At 39.8% G+C, this 22,920-nt stretch overlaps 1 long non-coding RNA gene across 1 annotated transcript in view; it reads left to right on the top strand.

Moving 5' to 3' along the window:
* LOC103482040 (uncharacterized) overlaps window positions 1-22,920 on the top strand; it is a 94,883-nt gene that overhangs the window by 50,954 nt on the left and 21,009 nt on the right. The window lies entirely within an intron of this gene.

Genomic DNA, 22,920 nt, shown 5'->3' with positions numbered 1-22,920 from the left:
TAGAATTAGGCTTTTAGCCAAGTTCTGTTTTTGTCACTGTTATAGCTAGCTAACATTTGATTCTCTTCACCCCACCTATCAGAGTGGCCCACAGGCCTGGGTTTTTGAGGTTACCTTCATGCTAGCTTGTTATTACCGTTCTTTTGGTCACAACTATACAACGGTCGCTTTTCTCCAAAACAGTAATGCTGCTAACACTGATGCTGTCTGGCATGTTGTAAGCTAGCGTTGATGGAAAGTGATCATCCTCGTGTTTTGGTTTCAATTATCGCAAACCGGTTTTTAAAGAGTGTTCATTCAGTGTCATATTATTAGATTTAGATTTTAAACTCTGGATTGTAATCAAATATTCCTAAAATATTTATTTAGCTTAGCGCCATGTGGAAGCTAATTCAATGATGCTAGCTAGCAGCAGGAAAATTTTTCCCCAGTGTTTGTGAAGTTTTCTTTTTATTATTATTATTATTATTAGTCACTTCTTAATTTTCAACTGGCTGTAGCTAAAATATTGCCACACAAATGTTAAAGGCGCTCAGTGCTAATTAAGACCAGATAGAGCTCCCATCAACAAGAAAGATCTTTGTTACTAGCATAAAATATGCCAAATATTTACCACATTCTGGGGGAGTCGTTAGTTTTATTGGAAGTTGAACATCTTAGAAATATCTCATTTGACATCAAAGTGGTGACTTTACCCTCCACTGCGGCCATAACAGCCTCCAAGCTGCCAGTGGAGTTCTCTCTCTCTTTCATGACTTACTCCAGTGGTGATAAATTTCCGCAGTATTTCACCACTGTTGTGTGAAATACGTCCGCTGTTGCCATAGCTCATTTATTGTTGAGGAACCTGCAGAATACCTGGTAACATTGTGCCTTTAAATGCGTGCTTTAACTCGGCGGTTGCATTCAGTTCACTTGTTTTCCACGCTGCGCCGTGCCAGCGCTCTGGTTAGCGGCAGAGCGCTCTCGAGGGGCATGACTCTCTTTGGTTTTGGACCTGAGCGGTCTTCCTTCTATTTAATGAGCCCCGTCTTTAAGAAAGAAAGGGAGCAGAGAGAGAGAGTGGAAGAGGAACATTTTCTTTGCTCTGTTCCGTCTGAACATCTGCATCTGTGGTTTTCTCCTCTGACGGTGCTGTGGTTTCGGGAGTCCTGCCCTTTAGAGGATCTGCCTCTGCTCTGAAGTCTGATGGCAAAAGCCGGGGTTAGGGGTGAGACTCAAATACACACTGGCAAAAAGTGACATGTACACTCACTAAATGATTGATAGAATATAAACAAGAGACAAAAAACACTTATTTGGTTGGTAATAAGAAACTCTAGGTTGACTAAAAAACTCTTACGCAGATTGAGTCATTTGTAATTAAGAAATATGGCTAAATGAGCTTTCTGTAATATGTCTCTCCCTGAAGTGGACGTGAAGCACTTTGAAATATGGCTCTTCAAGTGCTAAATGGTACCAGGCTTCACCACGGTAACCAAAACACCATGCAACATTTACACTACAGCTTAGCATAGGACCATGGCCAGGCGAATGCAGGACCGCCGCATGGAGAAATAATCATTAGATGGAAAGCAAAGAGAATTGGAAAGGAAGAGAGATGCAAGTAAGAATGAAGCAGTGCCACTGCTGCCAAAGACCTATCTCTGCTCTAAATCCTGACAATCCTGGTTGACTTGTTGTAGTTGAGGGAACCATAAAGAGGGCTCTCTTGTTGAAAATAGCAAAAGAGTCAGTTCATGACCTTAAACTAAGGCTTACTTGGTTCATACAGTGGAACAATTAAGCTCCACCAGTAAAAAAAAAAAAAAAACACTATAGGGATTTGGAGTGGCCTTGTCACAGTTCAGACTTAAGTCTAATTAAGACACTGTGGCATGCACTCTAATTTTGTTAAATACATTTCTGAAAACAACAATGGGCCAAGATTTTTCAAAAGTGATGTAAAAGACTATCACAACAGTCTAATTGCATCGACAATGTTGCAAAATTGTTGAGTTTGGAGGTGGTTACTTTTGCTTTTTTTCTTGCATAGAGAAAGATTGGCTTAGATGGATTTTTCTCTTTATAAGTGAAATCTTTGTCTCGCATAAAATGTGTTCCATGATCTGAAGGATTTAAGTGTAAGAAGAAATCTGTAAAGGGATAAATACTTTTTCATGCCATGCGTGTGTTCAAGGCAGTCGTTTCTGTGGGTCTGTATGTACCTGTAGGCATTACCAGCACTGTTAGAATTTACCCCGCTGCTTATCAGAACCTTTCTCAAACATACAACACTTACTGGGACTTTTATCCGGCTTTCCCTCGCAGTCAGTACTCTGATCTCTTCACGGCTTGCAGCTCATAGATGTTTTGTTGATGAAAAACAAAGATATATATATGTAATATATATATATATATATATATATATATATATATATATATATATATATATATACATATCGCCTCGTGGATGTAAGGTTTTCGGATGAGAGGAAAAGCAAAGAAAAACGATGTCAGCTGTGATGTTGACTTCAAAAGGGCTCAAAGAAGACACGAACTGGAGACATAAAGACATAAAGCATGACGGCAAGGTATGTCTCAATATCAGCTCACTGGGTGGTCAGGCAGAGCAAGGTCTCAGGAAGTCAAGCCAATAAAGTGGGTGTTTAAAGCCTGAAAAAAACAATTCCTGGTTTTCAAACCAGTTCCTAGTTTTTATCAAACTCCAGAGGGCCTGGAACCTTGGCTATTGACAAACTATTGCTTGTTGGAGGTGCAGATTCTGTTGAAGTTTTAAAGATTGGATCTGATTTTACCCAATTACGATCGTTTGACCATGAGATATGCAAACTGCTGGCTTGATCGGGAAGGAAGCTACGCTATGAAGCTTACCGTAACTTGAGCGCGCTGTAAACAACCTTCCCTCAAAGAGTAGTGCAGAGCTGAACGACATATTAGCCAGCAATGGAAAGGTCTTAAACGTTTTTATTGCTCTGACTTTAATTGCTCAATATTTGAAACACAGACTGAATGGCTCTGCCATTACCAAACTACCACCACAGGCAGACCACTATTCAAAAAACAGCGCAGAAACTCAATTCTCCTGTTTGCTGATTGACTCAAGATCAACAGATATGAAAAAGAAATTATTTGATGACAGTCGAAAACAGAAGAAAACTCTGTGTGTTGATTGAATCCACCACGATTAGTGACAAGTCTCTTTTGGTGATCTTTCCTTGATCGAGTATTACTACCAAAGAACCAGATGATATTTTTTGGGATGTCTTCATAAACACCTGACCAGATTTTGGCCAACTGCGTAGAGGCCATTGCATGTGATGAATCTTCCATGATGAGCAGTAGTTGCTACAAAAGTTTGTTCAAGACTTCCAGATCTGTTTGTGTTTTTCTGCTCAAACCATTGGAGGTTGGAGATCTCAAGACACAAAGCTCCTTGCATACAGGAAATGGCATGATGGGTCTTGAGCCAAACAAGTGACCTGAAGGAATGCTGGACTATCAGTGTAGTAGTGCAGAGGTGCTTTGTTTCTGTGACAGGCTGAAAGTAGAGAGGAAGAAGAGGAAGTATCCAAGGATTTTGGGAATACAAGAAGCAAAAGGGTAACCTGGACACCAGAAGTCCTGAAGCCCCTTCTTCAGTCTGTCAGTCCAAGTTAGAAAGGAGGAAGGTGACTGGTAAAACTGGGGAAAAAAAACAAGCGAGAAGAAGAAGTACAGGAAGCAAAGTAATTCAGCTGTGTGAGTTATACAGTATATTGTCAGGCTGAAGGAGAACGGGGCAGTTTAAGCTACCTGCAGCTGCCAGCCTAATCAAGGCATAGAGGTCTGACTCCTTTCCCTTTTTTCTTGTTCTGAAAAGTGTCTGGTAAGCATTTAATTTTCTGGATTTGTTTATAACAACTAGACTTCACCCAGTCACTGGTGCCAGTCATTTTTTCATACTGTGAAAGGCTTTACAGCTGAAATCAGAAGTTTACATACACCAAATAAAGACTTGTGCTTTTTTTTTCCCTCCACTGTCTGAAGTTAAATCAGACCAAACTTTTCTTGTCTTAGGTCAGTTAGTATCACCAAAATTATTTCTATTTGCTAAATGCCACAACATTGAGAAAGAATATTCTTGTGAGAGATTTATGTATTAATGTCTTCAAAATCTTTTTTATTCAGTGTATGTAAACATCTGGTTTCGACTTTGTATTTCAATGGTTCTTCATCTTACAAAACTACTACAAAATAAAAAACCACTGACAGCTTAAAGTCAAGTTAGTCAGTTCATGATCAAGATGAGCAGAAAACCCTGAAGTTGCATATTTTATTGCAATGGCATAATTTGTTCCAAAAACTTAAGAAAAATCAGTCCTGACGTTTGCATCTTTCTGCTAAATACGGAGAAAGTCCCATTTGAAGAAGTAGTTGTATCAAAAGTACTGCCGTAAATAAATCTTTTCTTCACAGTTACTTGGCAGCGATGCCTAATCTGTCCTACCATCACAAACATAACCAGTTTGTTCATTTTTACTGGAACATTAACTTGAGCTACATTCTTTCATCAGATGAGACAAAGACTGAGTTTCTTGGTCAGCGAAATCTCTAGGGGGATTTTGGAACCCTAAGCTTACTGTTGACAGTTGAGGATGTGTGACCTTTTGTTTTTCTTCCAAAGCCCTGGGAATATTTAGTGTTTCAATGAAACCCAACCAAAGCAACAAATGGTTCCAGCAGTCGCATGACCAACCTTGTTAACCTCAGTCCTTACACCTTATCCCATAGAAAACCTGTGAGTTGTGGAGAAGATTCTACTGTGACAAAAGACTTTCATATTTCAAAGCTTATAACACATCTTTACTAGATGTTCCGATAAATGTGGCCAGCGCTGTACATCTGTACCGCCGCCCCTATCCTGCACTATTAATACCCTTTTTCCCATAGTAGCCCCAGTAGAAAGGATTCCCATATAAAGGAACTTTTTTTCATTCTTGTATGAAAAAATCTTTTTGGGGTTTTTCGTTAATGTCAAAACATGGAAAATGTGGTCATTTCTTGCCATTAAACGTACATATCCTCCTATACTTTTGAACGATCACTCGTACGTCATTGACAGGGGAAACTTAATGCAATGCACTGAGATCTTGGCAGAATGACGAGTGAGCAGCGAGTCTCGTGGGGAGCCTGGGGTTAACCACTAACAACCAGAGGCTTTTTCTGTGCCAACCATGCTGTGCTTTAAACAACCACTTTGCCAGCCCAGTGATCGGGGCTTTGTGCCAGCTGCAAGGGCCAGACTGTAGCTGGGAAGCCACCAATATTCTTTGTTCACACATATGAAGAGAAAAACTCCCCCCCCACCACCAAAAAAAGTGCTATTTTGAAGCAATTTCTCTTGAAGCTTTTTCCATCACTTTTCCGTCTCGATCAATCCCCAGTCCCTTCATCTCTCCTTCCAGCTCACATGGAAGCCCGACGAGTGAGAAAAGGAGAGGGAAAGCAAAGCCTTGTCTCTGTAAGAGCACCTTTCAGTTCATAATCAGCCAAATCAAGTGTATGTGCACTGACGGTCTGTTCCACGGAGAGTTGTGCTCTCTGCCAGAGGGATGTGGGGAAGTTTGAGCCAGCACAACAATAAAAACCATTGTTGCATTTGTTTAGACATCCCATCCAAGTCTGTCCCGCCTCTCTGGAGCGTACGCCCGAGTTTGTCAGCCCAATAACGGCACCTAATTTGTTCGGAAGTAAAGAGGAATCACTGTGCAGCAAAAACGTGCACAACAAGCACTTCTGCCGTTGCTGGACCTGGCCTTTTGGTGATTTAATTGTCGCTGATAGATGGCGACATTAAAAYGACGGTTCGCGCCAGCGACGTCTCGGAGCCATTTTAAAAGACCCATTTAGAAAAGATGACCAAGAGCTGATGAAGATTATCCTAAAATCAGAGTAACCGCTGGACAAAGTTTTGCTCTTAAACCAATCATCACGTTGGATCCCATTTTCCCCACACTCTGCCGTTTGCAGACAGGTATGTGCCAGCTGTAGGAAACTGACAGGGCAGCGAGCAGAGTGGGATTTTCCCAGAAACATTAGCCCCTCAGAGGACAAGGTGAGACTTTGAGGACAGGATGACTATCTGCCTAGCTGCCTCTCCAAGTCACTCCCGCAGTTGGTCCTTTGCCACCTGGCTTCAAAAAATGTCAAACGTCATAAATATATTTGAGAAGGTAAGAAAATAGACAACATTTTTAAAGATTGTATCGGCTCTAGTGGCCTTTACTTGAGGTTGGTCAGACAGGAAAGTGGGTTGTGAGAGACGGGGAAGGGATGCAGAATATGTCATCAGGACTTGAACCTGTGACGGCCGCACCCAGGACTAATGCCTCCGTACATGCAGTACGGAGGCACTCTACCCCTATGCCACTGCTGCGCCCTAGACACAGACAAATTTCTAAGTGTTCCTGGTAAAGATGCTAAAAGACCTAAAATAAATTTACCTTAAATCCAACTCCTTAATTTGATGAAACCAACTTGTGTCTATAGACCAGTGGTGTCAAACCACTGGTCGCAGAACACTTGAGGGCCAGTGTTCTGCAACCTTTAGAGCCAGGTGTGTCGAAGCAGAGAGACATCTCAATATTGTAGGACACCGGCCTTTAAGGACTGGAGTTTGAGACCACTGTTATAGGCCAACTACTTATGTTCTCCAATAATCTTTCACAAGACTGAAACATCCAGAGAGAAGGGTCTTTGACCGTTTCTTGTCCCTTTCTTTGGTCTGCCGATTGATGCTACCTCTGTCACAGTCTTCAAGCGTTCATATTTGATATCCTGATTGTGTAGCTGACCCATCCCCTACTTATTGACCACTGTCTTTGCCTGATCCTTGATTGGTCTGATTGTATTTTTCCCTGTGCCTTGAATCACTGCGTCAAGTCTCTTACTCCACAGATTTTGGATCTGTTCTACCTGCTCCGTTGCTGACTTGGTCTGTTTAGCTGACCACTGCTCAAAGGATTATGAACAAAGCGATCATTCACTTTCCCACTGTGAAATCAAACCATTGTAGCGGCGAGTGTAGACAAGCTTACTTGGCTACCCAAGTCCCTGCTCAAGGTTTCATGACTCTTGGTTTCCATTGAGTCCCCTTCGCTGTATGATCCCGCAAGTTAAACAATCCCTGGTAAAAGGACACTTTCCTCTTGATCTTTTTCAAAACCCCAAGTTTTTCAGATAAGCAAGGGCAGAGTCTCTGAAGAGGAAAGTCTGGGAAACCACCTCTGCCGGTCAACATTTTTTTTGTTATTGAATGTTACTTCCTGGCTGCCTTATCTGTCACTCATCAACCTGCCTCCTAGGCAGAGTCTGACCATAAAGTCGCCCCACAGAAGCCAACCTGCTATTGCTCTCACATTCTTATTATCATTGCAAATAAAGACTGTTTAACCTTTTTTGGGTCGCGGTTTCCATTTTGGGTTCAGAACATTACATTTTTCTTTTTCACAATCTCTTTTTGAAAAAGAAAAAGTGCTGGTTCTTTTCTAATGCTGTCTTCTCTTGACATGGAAGAAGGTTGATTTTGTGTCTAATTCCTTGCTGTGCTGACCTGACCATGATCATCCCACTGAAACACCCAACATCAATGCATTTTCAGTTTACTGGTAGCATCCACAAAACCTCTTCAAATTTCAAGGCTTTTATACATTGTACCAAGGTTCACAGGACATTTGGAAGGAAATCAGACTCTAAAAGTCTATTTTTATTCATTTATTTATTTGCATACCCTGTCTGGAAGTGTGGCTCTAAGAATTATCCTGTGTACCAAGGTGAGGCCCAACATTTTTAATTCAATTGTAATGGATACAGAGATGAAAAAAGGAGAAATCAAAGGGTTAGAGGTGGGGAAAAGGACTTAAAGGAAATGAGATTTGAGTAGGGGAGAGAAAGAAGCATAGAGAACACAAGTCAACACATTTGAAGACTGCATCTAAACCTTTGGAAAGAGAAAAAACAAAACTGAGAAACTACTGCAAACTATTTGTTTTTTCCTAAACCTAAGTAATGCACACAGATATAATATACTGCAAAAAGTTACATAAACGTCTTAATTTGGCGCCAGTTGCTAAATAAAGGTAGATTTAGTCTGCAATGAGGCCTACTGCGTAAAACAGGAATAACAGTAACTGTTGAGATCAAACTAAGGCATAAACTTTAAAAGGATGCACGTTGAAGTGAGAATTCTCCACACATTTATGTTGCAAGGAGATATAACAGAGCCTTTAGTTACAAGTGTCCACATCACTAGGTTCAAGTTAAAGTAGACATAGAAGAGCAATGGACTTTGACAGCATGCATTCTTACAATGTGGAATAGTCAGTGTTAAGGTAATAAATTAGATTAACATTTGCTTTCCATAGTTGGTAAGAACGGATCATGAGCAACATCTATGACAAAACTAAGACATGTGGTCACGGATACGTTGCAATGTAAGCTACTAATTGTCCTTCATAATGTTCCGTAATGTCTGCAGTTTGTTAGCTCCCACGCTTCTTATGAAAGTCAACAGACAATGCAGAAAGCCATCCGTGACCTCACTGGAGCTCAATTGTTCCACAGACCTCTCACTTACAGCTCACTGACTCACTTTAACCTGTCAGGACCCATCGCAACAGATTCACGTAGATTCCAGCAGTCAGATACAGCTGACTGCTGGAAAAAATAGACCGTAATTGTTCACATCCTTCTTGTTTAATGGAAGGGAGTTTATTAAAGTAAGAAATAATTGTTAGTCTGAAGTTGTAAAAATATATATTTCGAAGTGCTTTAAGATGTGATGTTTAGAATATTCTGCTGATTCAGGATATTCTCTCCTGATTTGTAGTTGTTTTTTTTACATTACTGACACCTCCTTTTGTGAATTATGACTTTTTAGTCATGTACATGTATCTCATAATTCTGTCACTACGTTTGCGCTAACAATACAGGAAAACTGTTTATCCGCTGTCGTCGGCGACCATACTAACTAGCTTACGCATTCACGTCAGGCTTCGGAGCTGTAGTGTAACAGAGAGCAACCTATGGCAACTTTTTACATATTAAACCATAAAATATTGCCCTGTTGTTGTTTTTATGTTTAATTATTTTGCTCTGTGCTCCTATGAAAAATGATTGCCCTTCTCCCCCCGGCTTTATCTAAAACTGCCACAGATGCATTTCTATGACTATGAAGTGTACCGCATTGAGAGTCACTTTGCTGCAAAATAACATGGAACACGGATGAACCTTTCCAGGATTTTCAGGTTTAAAACGTTTCTCCAAGGGCACATCAGTGACTCATCCATCACAGAACAACCCAGAACAACATCCAAAACACTGCAAGCCTCATTTGCCTCAGTTAAGGTCAGTGTTCATGATTCAATAATCAGCAAAGACCCTGAGCAAAAATGGAAGAGTTCCAAGATCAAAACCATTTCTCACCAAACAGAGGACAAAGACCTGTTTCACTTTTGCCAAAAAAACAAAAAAAAAATCTTTATGATTTGCAAGAATTTGGGGGAAATGTTATGTGGCTTAGAGGGACAAACATGGGATTCCTTAAACATTGAACTTTATTAAATCAGTTAAAGACGTAGTCATCTCTCCGTTTTAGGTGTGCATTCATTGCTTCTGCTAGCAATGTCCAAAGAGAGACAACTGGCAGAAAATAACAGTGATGTAGCTCTTTCCTAGCCTGGCCATTCCTTTCCTGCGCTATTTCGCTTGATTAATATCTGGCTTTCCAGAGAGTCTGGGCTTTCTGACATTTACAAGGATTGCCTCCAGTAGAATTTCTACTGAACCAATCAGCACAAGGAGGCGCTGTGAACAATGACATTGATTGAATTTTGAGAATTGTAATCTGCCTGTAGTTTTAGCGATGGCGGCATGTTGGCCACGTTCACTTTGATGTTGAATTAACATTAACAGTCACCTTATTCAGCTTGGCACTTCTCTCTTGTTTATGGCACAGGAAGTTTCTGGTAAGCTTCATAGTGTCGAACTGGCACCAAATTATAGCGAATGGGTAAAATGTTTAACTTCTACACCTCTAGGAAGCGATTGTTTCTCAATAGCTGAGAGCCTAGACCCTCTGGACGAAGCAAAATTCAGAACAAGGAGCTGGTTTTACCAGGCTAGCTCTTTTCTGAAGGTGCGTTCCAAACCGTGCTCAGCTAACGTCTCCACCTTCTCCTCGATCAGTTTCCCGGATGCCTTCTCAGCAGCTGGTCATGCAGCAACCTGTCAATGATAAGACATCTAGAATCTTGAAACACAGTTGAAAGCTTAAATTTCGTCAAAGAAGATAAAAGTATGCACGCCAAATTATTTTCCTGCCACAGTATTGACCACTGCCGACTGGCACTGAGAACAAATACATTTTTTTGGTAATAGATGATTTGAACGGGATTTCCTCATAGTTGTACTGCTTGAAAGTCATCAGCGGGACGTCCCGGTTATTTTTAATGGTTCTGACTGAGAGCCACTGCAGTTAGTGGACCAGGGGTTAGGAACCACAACAGCCAGAAATCTGTGAATACTTGAGACTCACTACAAAAACACTTATGAATGTCGAGCTCATTAAGTCAGACACCAAATATAGCTTAACATGCATCATTGAGTGGAAACTGGCTTAGCTCTACCACAGAAGCTAACATCTTTAGGCTTCCTAATCTGCACTGTTGGAAGGACAACCAATCAGCAACAAAGAAAATGAATGCCAATCCTGGATTGGCTGATGTACAATCATTGTAAATACAGCCAATGACAAGTAGCATTGACGCTACTTGTCATTGGCATTGTGACTATGCTACTTGATGCAATGTCAATGATACTGAGATCCACTTTAAATGTGGCTCTCGATCAATCAATCAAGTACATTGTGTTTAGGTATTTCTGCTTCCCAACATGCATTTAAAAAAATATATATATTAGATATGCTCTTTGAAAAAGTCCACAGATGGGTGAATTTTTCACTTATTTATCAATTAGTGAATACTGAATCATTGTACCTAATATAATCATTTAATTACAATTTTGTTCAACAGTCTGTGTGTCACTCCCAGTCAGAATCATGAGTGGGACAATACAATTAAGCTAGTTATTTAGACGATAAACTGCTGGAAATTGTTAAATCAGCCGAGAATAGAAGTCTGTCCTAATATTTGTTACAGTTTGCTCAGCAGCCAAAACAAAGGAATAAAGAATACAGAAACTCTTTTTTGAATTGACTGTGTCAACAGAACTACTACGTCCAACTTCAAGTCTACAATCCTCCTCCGACACTGGTGGTTTCACTGAAACACATAACTGATTCAGCTCCCTGTGCAGTTATTAAAACACGGCCACTTGACATTAGAGGGCTCCCTATTCTCTCCACTTTACATCTCATAAAACCCATATTTGTTCCCCCGACACAAGTTGAGGTCACCTCAAGAATTTACTGAGCTTCTTTGACAAAGTAGTTTATTTTAGGCCTCTCCCTATATCATTATGGTTTTCTCAGCAAACAGGGTGCATTTATTAGCTTCTTACTCACCAGAGAGCTGCAGTGGAAAATGCATAACCAGTCCTATAGTCGTTTTGTTCTGGTGCCGTTTTGTCCGGTGTGGGAACTTGCACACGAATAATCCTTTGAGGGCTCATTTTAAACACTAGTAGTGACCTCAGGGGCTGTGGCTATGGTACATGGGCTGAAGCTAATCTTCATTATGCTAACTACAGATGGGGAGACAGAGTGACTCTGACATTGGATTTGTTCTGCCATGTTGATATCCCTGCAACCTCAGGCTTAACCAAATTACAGCCCTTTGCTGCTTTTGCGCTTCGTTTAGCCTGTCAACTGAATACAAACACTTTGCCTTCTTAATTCTCACACAGTTATGACTGATGTAAGCACATGTAACTCCTAGCAGGAGCATTTGCAGTCCACCGGTTTCACATTTTACGTTAAAACCGATGAGCGTTTAAGTTTTTAAATCGAAAATGTACGCGACAGACCAACGCTACGCTGTGCGTACTTGTAATGAAAAACAAAAACGATGCGGGATTTTCAAAACATTTTTGCAAATAAAAACCTGAAAAGGGTGGCGTGCATATCTAATTTGGCTCATTTGATTGAACGCTCCTAAATACAATCTATTCCAACCAATAACCTTAAGATGAGACCTAACTAGTAAGTCGTTTCCCCTTTGTGTGATTTTATTTAAATAATAATAAAGATGTTCCACTATATCTCAAAGCAACTTTTCAGATGCCTCTAGTGACATTTTTGTATCAACTGAGGAAAAGCTGCATTTTTGTAAACAATAGGTCAATTCAACTGCAGTAGGACCTTTTGACCTGCAGAGGCCAGCACTGAGACAGTTTTAGGCAACATATTTGAGAACTAAACAAATTTGCACATAAATGTCAAAATTTGCACAAAAACATAAAAATAAAACCCTAAATAACCTATTTAGACAATTTACCAGAAACAAGACAGTTGATTTGAGGGCTAGTTACACTAAAAAGTACTTAAAATTGCACTTTTTTGTGTTTTTCAGTATGCTCTATGTGCCTCCTTTAATTGCCCTCAGTGGGGATAGTTTTTTTTTAAATTTAATTTGTTGATTTTTTTACTTTTTTCTATAGTTTTTAATTGAAATGAAATTGAATGCACCGTTCCTGACATGAGAAAACCCAATTAGATTAAAAAAAGCTATTTTTTTTAGGGCAAATACTCAAGATGATTTAATTACAAACCCTCTAATTAGATTTTTTTTTTAATCCAGCCCCATAATACCCCTCATAATAACCCAATAAAAATATATTAAGATTGGTGTTTGTAACATGTGGGGCATTAATACTTTCGTAGTATAAGGTTTAAGGAAGATTGGTTATTTCCTGGCAAGAACTTTGGCTTAAAGTCTTGATTAATTTAAAGATGCTTGAAAATGTGATGAAACAACTTGAGTTGTGTCTGCTTTAATACATTTATGGTCCTGGTGAGCGTGCGCAAAAGGCTGGCTTTAGCTGCCTTAATGCAGCTCGCCTGCCAAAATGCCCAAAGATGGCACAGCAGTCCCTGGAAGCGGCCAGCCAGCCACTGAGCTGGCTCCGGCACACACCCACAGAGACGCACACATGGACTTAGGACACGTATCATGGTGCCGTTGCACAGGCAAAGGTACATTCTGCTCCTGTGGCAACTTCACAAATAGACTTGTTTTCCTCATGCTGGAAAAAGTGACCTGGAGCCAAGCAACACTCACAACCCGCAGTCCTAACAACCACACCCACCCACTCATCCACCCACGAAATAAGATGTTTATGGCACAAGATAGAGGCAGGTCTGTGGGGGCCAGGGGCTGAGGCATACGCGCTTTGACGGCGAATTTATTTTGGAAGTGTTTCGAGAAAATGCCAGTAAACACTTTTTAGCTATTCGTAGGAAAGAAGGGGGGAGAGAAAAAAAAAACTGAGTGATGTAAATTGTAAATCATACTCCGGTGCTGTTCCCAACGCATTTATTAAGGCGGTCATCGAAGACCCTTTGTGGCAACACTTTGTAAGGCACCTTTGAATCGTCTTCCAAGAGCCGTTCTCTCCCAGGACAGGACACGGAGCTCCGTTCCAGAGCTGTTAGGAGAACAGAGACTTTCCATCGGTGGTTTCACGTCAAGATGCATTTTATGAGAACGCATGCTGGGGATTGGTCATCGTTGTTATTGCAAGATTATTGGGTGCTGCAGTGAGGCACTGGAAAGCTAGATTAAATCTCTGTGCGTGTGTGTGCAAGGCCACTGTGGCCAGTTAAAGTACCGTGCGTGAAGTAAGCATCTCTTTGTATCATGTTATTAACTGTTTTACATGCTTGGAATTGAGTGTTTGTATTTTTGGTGCCACAAAACCTTACAGTTTGGGCTTATAAACACAACTTTCATGTCTTAAGCACTTTGATTTATGTCTATGAAAGTGATGCCTACGAATTGTTTAAGTGAAGTTTAATGTTATACTAGTATTTATACTAAGATAACCTCTTTTTTTGTCTTATTTTGACTTGAAACGCAAAATTAGCTAACTTAGTGGATTACATTGTTAGCCATCAATGCTAGAGTAAGCCAACATGATAACATTTTAAGCTAATATTAGCTTTTTAACTTATTTTGACCTAAAAACCTAAATTAGTTTACTGGATGGATTAAGCTACCTTTAGCCATCTTGCCAGCGTAAACCAAAAATGATAACATTTACGCTAACATTAGCTTTTTAGCTAAAAGTTATTACTCTCCCCTATTTAAATGTAAATTTTAACTGGCATTTTGAGTGGCTGATCATATTTTGCAGTTAGTGGCCTTCTCTACCAGACCGTGATGGTGAGCACGTACTGGCCCAGTGATGATTGTGGTGGGAGACAAGCTGGTCACACACATTCCAGAACACAAAAAACTACTGTCTGTTTCCCAGCAAATGATTTTTTATTTTTTTTTTCAAACTTTTAAAACCAAGTTTATGTCATATTTGAGTCTGGATTTATTGGTAAAATTTGGTATAGCACTTACCTTTAGCTTCCTCTAGATACTCCACTCTCTTTCTTCTTTATGTTTTTATTCAGGATGTTGAGAAGCTTTACTAGCCTCTTGCCTTACAAGAAATTTACATTATGGGGTTAATTGTAGCAAATATTTGGTCAAAGATCAAGTATTCTTTTACTTTTTCAGTCCTCAGTTCTTTATACCAAACTGAATGCATTTCTCTCAGGTTAATCCTGAAGTATCTTGCAAAACTCCCCCGGTCATGGTGTAAAATGAGACATCCTTGTTGAGCCAGGCGGTTTTAAACTTGGATCTTCCAATCCGCAACGTGATTTTGTCAAACGGTTTCAGTGCACTTTTCCTCATTTTACTTCACACAATACAAATCCTCTTGGACATTTGATGCGTCCATTTTCATGAGTGCCTTTTCAGCGCCTTTGAAGGCTCCAGAAATGCCACAGCAGAGTACGAACTTAGAACAAGACAGAAAAGTGAGCCAAAAGAATGTGAACACACACACACACATAGCCGCACATAACTTTAACGCAATTTATTTGACCTTAGCACACACTTGACAATAATTCAGCTTCCTCTACTTGAGCTGCAAACAGTGCAGCAAAGACTGACAGGAGCAGGAGGAGGAGGAGAAGGAAAACAAACAAATAGGAGGAGACGGGCCATGACAAGATGTTCACCAGATGTTGGGTCTCCTCTCCACCTCCCCCTCCGTGTTTGATGGCTTCATCGTTGATGCACGTTTCCAATCAGTCAGAGTATGTTTCTTATCAAAGCTAATGTGCATTATTTAGATCTGAAATTTAACTTCAAGCAAAATGACATAAGACTACTTTCACTGGCTTTGTCCTTGTAATAAATTAAAATGAAATTAGTTTTATTTACTGTGCGGCTCCAACTTTTAGTTGTCAGCAGGCCACGGAGTACCAAAGTTCATCTTCCATTAGGGAGATTAGACCGAGATAAGCACTGCCTCGCTAATATCTGAGCGAGGCTTTTAATTGTAGAGTGAGAATATTGCAGAGTTTAGCATACACTAAAAAAAAAAAATCTGTTGTATTTACAAAAAAAAAACAGCTGTGGTTGCCAGGAAAACTCAGAAATACAAATACAAAATACAGTAAATATGTTAACAGTTTAATTGACCAAACAGTTAATTAACCCTAACAAAGTTAAGTTGTAAAAAAAAAAAAAAAGCTGATTGTCCCATAATTTTGTAAAAAATTTAAGTGATTTAAAATTTTTGTAATAAAAACAGTTGGGTCAAGAAAATTTTGCAAAATTTTTCAAATCATCTTAATATGTTACATATTATATGCTATGTTACATTTTCTTCTAGTAAGATTTACAGTTCTTGTCCATTAAAATGTATTTATTCTTACTGATAAAAARAGAGTTTGAATAGCAGATTAAAACCGTTGAAATGCCAGTATAAAATGTTTTAATATTTTGTGTAAAACTGAATTTGAATTTGGTTAAGTAAGTTTCCCCTGTTTTAGTAGTAATTATATTTTCAAATATCTAGAAAGATCAAATTTCCGAAAACATTTATCCCCTAAACACAACTTTAAAACACAAGAAAACCACAGTTCAAGTTTATCCATAATAATAATAATAAAAAAGATCCTTACACTTGCATGTAGTTTATGCCACAAACAGAAACTACATTAACATTTTCCATCCACGATGGACGCAAGACCTCCTTGGATGGTTGAAGCTCCCAAACGAGTCACTTCCAGTCTGGAGTTAAGTCTATTTAACTCCATGTGAAATAAACTAGAGCGCCCCCTAGTGGAACAGGGAGAGTGACTCCAACAGTGACCTTTACTCTGGTGAATTTCGAGTGAAATTCAACCTCAGAGCCGTTGGCATGCAGCTCATATGACAACTCAGGGGACCAATGGGAGAACTTAACGGAAAAGAAGGCAATACAAAATGCCCTACAGGAAGTAGGTCACCACAGAAGTAGGGACGGGAATCAAGATCTGGTTCTCAATAGTTCAAGAATCGTTAAGCTGCCTTTTTAATGAAGCTGCTTATCGGGACCAATAACGTGTGACCTACTTACGCGATGACGTATTGTACACACTTCGTCTTTTGCTTTAGGAATTAAATTTCCTGTTGATGTCATTAACGCTGACGATCCTAAAAAGTTTCCTGCCAATGTCTGCGTTTTTTTTTAATTTTTTTTATCACATCTCAAGGTGTGAGTTTGTGTGAAACAGCCTGGGGAGACGAGTCGACGCTGTACAGTAGGCGTTAGAAAGATGAAACCTGAGGCCATGTAGTTCACATGAGTCTCTTGCACTAACCTCTATTCAATTCCCTATTAGTGTTACCACTGGCAACATGTGCCCTTTTCTGGTTACGTTTCTCAAGATGTGAGTTTATGTGAAACTGCCTGGAGAGACGAGTCAAGGCTGGGCGTAGGGGTTAGAAAGATTAAAACTTGTTTATGTCTTTAACACCGATGACTCTATCAAGTCGCTAACAATGGTAACGTACACTTTTTTGGTTACATGTCTCAAAGTGTGTTTGTGTGTGATGAGTCAATGGTGGGCTGTCGGCGTTAGAAAGATGAAACCACCTCCTCTGTTCATCAAGGTCGGTTTTTCTTGTTTCACATCAATGACTTCCTTCACTCCTCTCTCAATTTGTCTTCCCTGTTCTGTCCAAAGTGCGCACATTGACAGGGAAGACAAGCATCAATAGCACACTGACTTGGTTTTATTTAAAGTGAGCACACAGCAAATCGAGAAAGGCGAACTGACAGACAAAACAAAGTGATTATTATGGTATTTTTAAGGACATGGACTTTCTGTTGAAAATCTTTTCTTTAATCTATTATACTTCTCGGAGGGCTAACATCTCCAAGCTAAAAGAGTGACTTCATGTGACTGGAGGTTTCAGAGGAGCTATCCGGATTGAATCGGACTTTGGTGGAGCTGTCCCGTCCTCCCCTGCCTGTCCTTCTTTCCTCCCGTCCACTTTTACCTCATAGGCACCTCATCATCATGCTGCTCGTTACCGGAACTGTTCCGGAAAGTTGCCATACTTGTATAAACTGCTGCAGCTGCAGGTCAAAGACTCTTCTCTCACTTTCTTTGCTTCTCATCTTCATAAAAGGGATTACGTTGCAGCAGGAATTTTCATCTGTAAAGCCTATTAACACGTTTTTTAAGCTTCTGCGGGACAATATATCGTCTCCTTTCGACATAGTCTGGGTTCGCTGCGGTACGTTACAAAACCACTAACGCCGACATCAATTTTTACTCACATTTTCACTTCGAAACCACAAACATTTTTAGAACTTTGTAGTTTGAGACAGAACAAAACATCAGTTACAACTAAATTGTAATGTAGAACAAAAATAGTGCTTTCTTTTACAAATCTTAAAAGTGTACCACACATATATTTGAGATTGGTTATGAAAAGCAATTTTCAAGATCCTATTTTGTGAAGTTTATGTAGGCGTGAACTTTGACTGGGCCATCCTAACCACATACATATGCTATGTCTAAACCATTGCTTTGCAAATCTGAATAGTAAGAGTCCTATTGTTCTCCCATGTAAGCAGTGTTACGGGTTGACCAAAAGATTGTTTTCTCATCTAAAGCACAATTCTACAAACTAATAACTCAGGGAGCATAAAAACAAGTGCATAACACAGTTTTCAGTTTTTTGTTTGTTAAATGCTCTTTTCTCCCTCAAGTTCTCCTTTTCAAAACTGCCTCAATAGTTTCTTTTGACTGAATCTGCGTTTTAAACGCTACTTCAATGCTGCTTCAGCTTTGGCTGACAGTGAGCTTTTCTCGCTGCTTCTCTCTCCGTTGTCCAGGAAACATTGGGACCAGTTTGCTTGTTTTCCTTTTAGTTTCCAATAGAAGTTTCAGGCAGTATTTTTACGAGTGCTCGAAACGGCTCGCGTAAACAAAAAAGAAAGGCGCCCAAGCATCCATAAGCGTGCCGTTCAGAAATCCATCAGCGTTGCTCAACACCACGGGGCAATTAGAAACGATGGAGACTCTGGCGAACCAGGACGTTACTGGAGGTTGGCGCTGATTGGGACATGTATCAAAGCTGATGTGAACGCTGTTATTGGCACCATGGTGTTCACCACAGACTCAACCTCAGAAACCTGATCTTCTATTGGACTGTTAGTCAAGATTTCAGAAGAGAAGGAATTTGTTGGTGGAGCAGCCATCTCCTTGGCTTTAGTGTATGTTCAAACAACTTAGATTTTTTTTTTTTTTTGCTCTGACATTAATTATTCTGAAATTAAACTTGATATCTCTCTTTTTTGCCCTCGATTTATCAAGAAGGCATTCCTAACTTCTTTAAGGCGCAACTTGTGAAGGTCTTGGGCCACCCTAAAGCGAAACCCTGAGGTTTTTTTGAGCTTTGGCTAGCAGACCTCCGCCAGCATCTTTTAACAAAGCACCAAACCGGACTAATGTGGGGATCACAGGAAGGACAGGATGATTGACTGCACGTGGCGGAGATTGTCCGGCATGAGCTGAATGTTCCGAAACAGGAGGTTTTATTCCAATCAAGTGGACGATTTCAAATTAGCACACATCTTAAAGGAAATTCCAGGAGCAAATTACTGGCAGTATTGCTGTTGGAATGTAATGATGCATTTTTCTGGTTGAGGTTATGGGCAATAGTGAAGAAACGCTCTGCGATTATTTTTAACTGTTGTGTTGTAATTATTCCTTTATGCTGGTGAATGCTTGATATGTTTGTGAGGTCCAAGAGCAAAAAAATAAATAAAAAGTAAAAGATTTAAGTAAAATGAAAGTCCTAGCAATCTGTTTAGTGAGCAAAGCGTTTGCTGATTGACAAAAGGAGTCTAAATCTACCTTAATGTCAATTAATAAATGCAACAGCATGAAGTAGGCTAAAAGATCTCAAAAACAAACTCATTTTGCTCCGGTCTAAAGAAATCAAGAAGAGATGAGAAGCAAAGTATCTGACGCTTATGAAGCCATTTCTAAAGCTTTGAGGCTTCAGCTTTGAGGCGCCATTCCATTAGAAATGTGCACAAATGTTTCAGTATTCCTCTAAGGTAAAACAAAACAAACAAAAAAAACAACATAATTTTGCAGTTGCGGTATTTCCAATAAGTAATAAAAGTAAATAAAATCACACGTGGATAAGTTTGCCATTAAAACAGATGCTGCGCCATGATCCTCCAACTACTTCCTATCGTCTTCTTCGTCGTTTACACCAATGGAAACATCAGGTCCCATTAAGCCAATTTATTTTCGAAAAGTCAAATTGCACAATTGTAGTGACAGTTGCTTTTCTGAAATGGAGAAAATATTAGAGTGCTGAACCTTCCCAGAACCAAAATTACTACAAGAGTAACACCTAAAGCACTGCAGGCTCCCAGTTCAGATTAATACTTAGGATTGAACAGCAAGAAAGAGAAACAGGAAAGTTCCAAGGCCAAATTCAGTGTCATTTTCCGAAAGAGATGTTTAAGACACTTGTCAAATATGGTGCTGATTCCGGGGTGTATTGTGTGGTGAATGAATCGAGCAGGAGCCCCACGTACAGAGACTGCCTGGGTTTGACTTCCAACTTTGAGACGTTTGACAGGTCTTTGCTCATTTCCTGTCTGGTTACTGTTAATAAAAGGTCAAAGGGTGTGCTGTGGTGGCGCAGGGGTTAAGCACAGTACACATATGGAGGCCTCAGTCCTCGACATGGCCGTCGCAGGTTCGATTCCCGGCCTGGCGACCTTTGCCGCATGTCTTCCCCTTCTCTGATTACGCACTTTCCTGTCAACTAACTATCAAATAAAGGCCACTAGAGCCAATAAATTTAAATAAAAAATAAAAGGTCACTATAAAATTGTGGTATAAAACGTAGAGGCGGGCGGTATTGATCCAAAATATCAATATCGATACCAAGTCTGTATCAGTATCAGATTTCCTCATGGTTTTTATTTTTGTATTGCAGTTTCTCGACTCTACACCAAAAAAAGCTTTTGTTTTGATTTGTTCTAAAATTTTGATTTCTTTGCACTTTTTTCATAAAAATGGGCACAAATTATGTTAATAGGTTATTAAAGTACTTTGTAGACACCTACGAGCTTCTGTTCTAACTTTGAACTAAACAATTCAAAGTAAAAGTGATAAAAATACAAAAAAGGTCAGAAGTTTGAAGAAATACCAACTTAAATAAAAAGTATCGGTATCAGTATTGGTATCAGGAATAAGAACTCTGTATTTAATTGACATTGGATTGATAACAAAATTGAGTAAATTTTTGATGGTCTGGACCTGCTTTGCTTTGCACAGCATGGCGTAATTCAAGGAACTATTAATTGAATTTGGAAGTGACCTGGTCAATGTCTGGACTCCTATCTCTGTCGTTAGAAAAGTGATCTACTGGACTCTGTGACATCTGTGCACTCTCACAGAGCTGATATGACGCAAACATTTAATTTTTCATTATCTAATACAAGAAGACCGCCATTGGTCTTCTTCATCTAGTAGGAAAAACATCCAGGAAGTGAAGGCTAGCTCAAATTTTACAAGCAGCAGTTAGCATAATTCAGAGCAATTAGCCTCTCCTTTCTGCGTGTCTCTCTTTGCCACTAACAGGGTGTTTCTGGCTTTCAGTAGTTTTGGCTACAAGTGAAAAGACACACAGGAGAGTCAGGGTGGGAATGGATGGAGAAAACAGGGGGGTAGCTGGAGGTGCTAAACATGCGCGTGATGCCACTAAGTATCTGTGTGTACATGCGTTTAGCAACAAAAGAAAAGGACAAGCAGTCCAGAACAAAAGGAGGGGATTTGGCCAAAGCAGACGATTGCTGCAGGATTTATATTTCCATTTAATTTTTCACCAGAGGCAGGACTTGGGGGAGGAAAGGTTGAAAGAGTTCTGTTGGGTGTATGGTCCATTTTAAGCATCCCGTCTTTGCGGCTAGCACTGTTTCATGATGGTGCAGCCAAACTCTGAAAATCCCAGCGCTGCGGTTTAAATCTCATGTTTGTTGATGTGGAAAAATGGAAACAAATGGCAAAAACTAATGTTTTCATAACGCCAGAGCCAATGAGGGTTTGGGTTACTGCACCTCTCAGCTCAGAAACATTACATTAAACTCAACGCCAGTGAGGGCTGCGTGGATTTCAGGTTGGATATTGTTACTTTAGCTTCTCGTTGCAACATCTTTAAGAGATTTTGGGCTGTTTTTGTCAACTTATAAATCTTTAATGTGTTTGTTGTGAGGGTTCATATTTTTTGAACAGCACTGATTGATCTAACAATATCCGAAAAAGTAGGAAGAAAGTTAACGGGAAGAAAGGACAGTGATGAGAGGGCCAAAGGAAGTGGAAGAGGCTTCGCATCTGTCGGGGGTTCACGGTTAGGGTCAGCAGGTTGAACGGTAATCAGGTTTCAGTGTGAGCACATCTCCGCAGCTGACTGAGCGGAGCTTCATTAACTATCATTACATGCATGCACACACAAATGCTACACAACTGCCAGCGTGCTTAGCATAATCAGCGTCCTATCCCAATCACTAATCACTATTTGTGGCCCTGCAATCACTGCGGCAAAGGCTTTAGCTAGTCCAACGATGGATGAGTGGTGATGTCATCAGGATGTTATCATCTGGTTGGATAATGACAGGAAGTTTGCAGGGCAGGGGTCATAGCCCTTAGGGGGTGGCTTGTCTGTTCCTTGAAGCATCATGCTGTTGTGTTGCTTAAAGGGAAGGAACGTAAACCTGTTATATATAAATATGGTTACAGATGTTGATCTTAAGATGGTATGAAAAGTCTGCAAATCCCCTTTTAAGGCTAGTTGCCATTTAACTAAACCTAGCATTAGCAATTCAGTCTATTTTGTATGTTTTTATTGCACATCAGGGTTCTAATAAACTGCGGCTAGCCCCTCTTTCTGCCACCATCTCATCCCTCTASAACCAATTAAAATGTACAAAATCTAAAACATCATATTGTCAACATTTGTATTATGTACCACTGAAGTATGGTTGCACTTTGCTCTGCTGAAAACAAATTTATTAAAAATCTAAGTAAAAAAAAAAAAAATGTACAAAATCATTGTTTTGTGTCACTAACTAAAAGGTTATTGGTGCTAACACTTAATCTCTAAGTATAAAGCTTCCACTAATGCTAAAGATCTAAAGCAACTGGTATTTAGTGGAAGCTAAAGCTACAGCGTTAAGCCGATTTGTGTTTAGTAGAAGCTAATGCTAAAGTGCAACATTCAACCATTTTGGTACTCACCATCAGTGGTGGAGAAAGTACTCAAAAAATTTACTTAAGTAAAAGTACAAATACACAGTCAAAAATGTACTTAAGTAAAAGTCAAAGTACCACATTAA

This window comes from Poecilia reticulata, linkage group LG19, assembly GCF_000633615.1.
Source record: "Poecilia reticulata strain Guanapo linkage group LG19, Guppy_female_1.0+MT, whole genome shotgun sequence".
Taxonomy (NCBI): Eukaryota; Metazoa; Chordata; class Actinopteri; order Cyprinodontiformes; family Poeciliidae; genus Poecilia; species Poecilia reticulata.
The sequence above is the reverse complement of the archived record's forward strand: the minus strand, read 5'-3'. Positions and strand labels throughout refer to the sequence as shown.